A 4,657-nucleotide genomic window follows, 5' to 3' on the forward strand; every position below is an offset into this window, starting at 1 on the left:
TGCAGGCACGTATATTTCTTCTAATCACCTCATCTGCAAAGTATCACCCTTTGAAAATCAAAGATAACCATTATATCACACCATGATAAATGGGTATCTAATACAGACCAGAGTAAACTGATATAGACCAGTTTATGACGGTAGACTCTGTTTTATAGTCCCTATAATGACCTCTAGATAGACCTGAAACCTATAGGCACCATCTGTCCCCTGGATGCTATCAGCACTCCACGCCGTCTCCATTTGCTTCTCAATGTCTCTCTGTTAAGAGCGCAGGGAAGGTTAAGTGCTATGTAGTCTGAGATCCACAACAATGCTGGCATTGCTGCAGTCTGCATTTGACTCCATAGGAGACAGTGGTCTTTTCAGGGCTTAGAAACAAGATGAGACAGCACCTGAAATGCTGGAACAAAAAATTGTAATTGTGAGACTCCCTTTTCATCCGTCGTGCTTTTTTGGCTTAGAAAGAAGAGGCTTTTTTGTAATCCATGGCATACAATTTAATACAGTTTAAAGAATTTAAATCACACCCAAATAACAACACAACTGTCTTCCCCCGCACATTGGCAGACTGATGTGTATGCTCCTTGCCAGTTGGTATTACACTAGAAGCCCAAAAACCCAAACATGAAATGTGCAGTCAAAAACTACCAGCTCCCACCTTTACAGACGGGCATTTCCAAGCACAGACACACAAGCACCATCTCCATGTCTTCAAACAGCGGATAATTGCATGTTAACCACAGGTTTTTAAGGAGCTGCAATTAGACTGAACAATCATGAGAGAGTCTGCTGTGCAATGTCTGTCTGACTACTGGTCTCAGATCAGTGGTTAAAGTTAAAATTCATAGTTTAAGAGGTCAGAGAGCGAGAGAGGAGGGTTTTGCTTTTGTTTCTTTGCTTAAGCATTAGACAAACTGCTAAAAAAAAAGGAAACTGTAACCCGCTTCTGGTCAAAAGCCATTTACTGTCATGTTTATGAAATAGCATTTAGCACAAAATATTGAGATTTACCATTACTGTTAAAGCTACAGCAGGTCTGCTGTGTTTCGTTGTGTGGGTGTGTGGTGCTGCCCTCTCTCCCTCCCGTTTCAGGTACCACCTCTATTTCTGTGGAGGCAGCATTTTGTGCACAGCTGACTCCACTCAGCAATGAGCCTCAAGAGTAAATGTGAGGGACGAAGAGGAGGAGGCCACAATGTCTTTCCTGAAGCAGTGTTTGGGCTGTGTGATTATTGATGTTTACCACTCTGGTTGAAGCAGTGTGTGCTTTGTGTTCCTTTTTTTATTTTATTGTTTGTTTGTTTTTTAATTTGGATTGACTAGTTATCTTATCCTCTCTCTCAGGTCTCAAGCTTTTTTTGTTCCTTTTATTGGTAACAGCAGCTTAGCAGCTTCTCTAAGCTAAGCTATTAATAAAAACCTACAGTCTTCCTGTATTTTATTTCCTGTTTTTATTTGAGGCCATTCAATTTAAAAGTTTGACCAAATCAAGGTATCACTCATCCAGCTGAACTCACACTGTGCTATCTTGTAGTATAACGCAATCCAACATGGAAGTGCTAACCAGAAATATCTGGGCTTTTACTTTGAAGGATTTAGCATTTCTCCCTCAGCAGGCGCTCTTAAGCACTGTGGAAAACTAACAGCACCAGTGTCTTGGAGTGTCTTGGAGTTAAACTCCATCCATAGAGGAAGAAATTCGCTTACTGCACATCACTGTCACTGATGGCTAGTTGCCTTGGTAATCCTCTAGTCTACTTATTAGCCTTTCATAGGTCAAGCACTGTTATCCTGCACTGTAACTGGAAGTCGCCTCAATCAATCACCTTGAAGTTAAAAAAATATCATCTCACTTCACATCATCAGCAGTTCTTTTCACCTAATGATGACATTTTGACCTCTCAGGTATATTTAACATTAAAATTTGTATTGTTACATATGCCTATTGAGCTTATAGTGAGATGATGTTTGAATATGTACAATAAATCTGACATATATCATTACTGAGCTAATGAATGGATTCAAGGAAAGTTACACCAAATTTCATTGTGATTTATGTGAATTTAAGAATGTGTTTACGCTCTTATGCTAAAACTTTATTAGATTATTCAAATTCACATTTATTTCTTGAATACAACTGTGTTAAGAACTGTTCTGCATTGTTTTTACACAAAAGCAGGAAGAATAAAAAGCAGCTAGGCCTTTTGCTTATCACCACTGAACTGGACAGTCACCACAATATCTTCCGTTTGTCACATCTTGACCTGACAGCTGTTGTCTTATTTGCTTAAGCCATAGATTTTCCCCTAGAGCACTCTTATTTTCCTAACATCCCCTGAACTTTTGGGAGAATGTAACAATCATAACTATAATTTTCTTTCTTAATTCTTGTGCTGACAAGCTCTCAGTGTACGTGCAAATTTGTATGAAAACATGCGTCTGTAGGTCTAGAAAGCACAGCGGAATAAGGAAAGTCTCCTTAAACTCCAAAGAGTGGGGGCAGCAGGGAGGTGCAGTTTAAACACCGTCACCTAACAACGAGGAGGTTCTTGGTTCAGACCTGCTGGCTGGTTTGATCCTTTATGTGTGGAGGTGGCATGTGCTCCCTGTGCCTACGTGAGTATTCTTGTGTGCTCCGGTTTCCTCCCACAGTCCACAGTCATGCATGTTAAGTTAATTAGTGACTCTAAATTGGCTCGCTCAATGTTAGCTGGAATAGGCTCCAGACCCCAGTGACCCTAGATGGAAAAGCAGATCAAATAAAACATGCAGAGATGGATAAAAAGGTTGAAGAGACAATCCTGCAGGACTCACAGAAGAGCAAAAAAAAACAAACGCTCCTGCAGAAATTAAGTGTACTAAACCTGAGGAGAACAGCCAGCTGTTCTGCCTCATTGCTTGGTGCCTAATGGTTAACCTTCAAGCTGTGCTGGCAGGTGTCTCAGACGCAGTGTGTGTATATATGTTGTGTGTGTGAATGTGTATGCTTGAAACTCTCCGGACAATGGGGTGTTACTGGAGCGTGCAGTCTTACAATGCAACAACAACGCCTGAGGCACCAATCACACCTGCCACTCAGACACACATATACAAATGCACAGCAACACATAAACACACACATATATATATATATTTTAAAAGGCTTTTGGCCTTTAAAATGTCTCGTGGTAGGATCTAAGCACAGTTTTGGCTCTGATGAAGAGCTACGGTGTGTTTTACATAATGGAGACATCTTTATATGCGCTAGACACCCAGTCAATGTCTTTCATGAATCAATTTAGTTACATTTCTAGTTGAAATACATGAATAAATATATAGACATGAAGAATATCAGTAAAAGGTTTGTGTTCTATCAGAAACACACATATTTTCTTATTATCATTATTCACATTTAGATAAACATCAGACAATTATTCAAAGTCAAATCCATTGCACACACACACACACACGCGCGCGCGCGCTCAGATGAGGCAAACTCAAGATAAGCCCCACACGCATGAAACATAATAAGGCCACGTTAACGCATCACTGCTCGCACTCATTTATCTGCAAAAGCGCACACATTCACTCGAGTGTGTATCGTTCAGGTGCACTGATAAAACTAACTGGCTTACTGGAGCGGCATGTTAAATGTATCACGCTCAGAGCAGATACGCTATGCGTAATTCAAATCAACAGATTTAGGGCGTGTGAACTGTTGAGATAGCGAGAGCTTCAAAATAATCTTTAAGTGACGCCAGGGTTGCATGTGTTATTTAATAAACATCCAAACAAATCTGACAAAAATACCCAGTTTATAGTGCAGTCCCAGCTGTGGGTGAAACATATCTACACTTGCTTAACCAGAGACAAGCATGTTTCTGATTAAGGCAAAAATCACACTTTCCATTAAATATTGAATGTGCCTTTTATCTTGTCTGGGAGGAAGGCTGAAAATGAATTCTCATTTCTGATTGGCCACTGAGTTCAAGCGCTTTAGTGGCTCTACTTAATGATCGTTAGATGGTACAATTTGTACCAGACCGCGCACCAGCGTCCTAACATGTATAATTAACTACATATCCATTATTAACACAGTTTCAATCCAACATTTCACCTTTTTGATTGAAGTTTTTCGTTATCCAAAGGATGCCAGATTAGACGACATGGGTCAAACTGTTGTTTCTGGATGTAATCTACAAATTAAACACAACTAATTTGTGACTCTACCGGAAATCAGAGGTAATTGATCGCCAGCTCAGCTTCTTTAATGTTAACGCAGATAAAGGAGCAGCACCTTGCTTGCATGCATTTTTCATGAACGTGTGCAGGAGGAAAGTTGTTAAGAGATACCTCTTTAGAAGAATTTCCATCCACTATAAGCACAGATCGACATGTTTAATACACACTAAAATATAGATGATCTAACCCAGAAACAAAACGCTGCAGGGGGCTTGTTAGTTCATGCCAACATGTGCACACAGAATACACAAACAGGGAGAGAACACTTACACAAATACACACCAACACCTACACGAAGCCACGTGGCCTGCAGTGGGAACTATGTTGGGATGCACACGTGTATTCAAACACAAACACGTACTGCCTTCCTCCCACACACACACACACACACACACACACACACACACACACACACACACACACACACACACAC

The 4,657-nt window shown here is 40.4% G+C and overlaps 1 protein-coding gene across 2 annotated transcripts in view; it reads right to left on the reverse strand.

The window, feature by feature from the left end:
* The window catches only part of ptk2aa (protein tyrosine kinase 2aa), a 64,147-nt gene that overhangs the window by 47,859 nt on the left and 11,631 nt on the right, over nt 1-4,657 (reverse strand). The window lies entirely within an intron of this gene.

The sequence above is a fragment of the Pundamilia nyererei genome, unplaced genomic scaffold, assembly GCF_000239375.1.
Source record: "Pundamilia nyererei isolate P.nyererei 1_Seehausen unplaced genomic scaffold, PunNye1.0 scaffold00028, whole genome shotgun sequence".
Taxonomy (NCBI): domain Eukaryota; kingdom Metazoa; phylum Chordata; class Actinopteri; order Cichliformes; family Cichlidae; genus Pundamilia; species Pundamilia nyererei.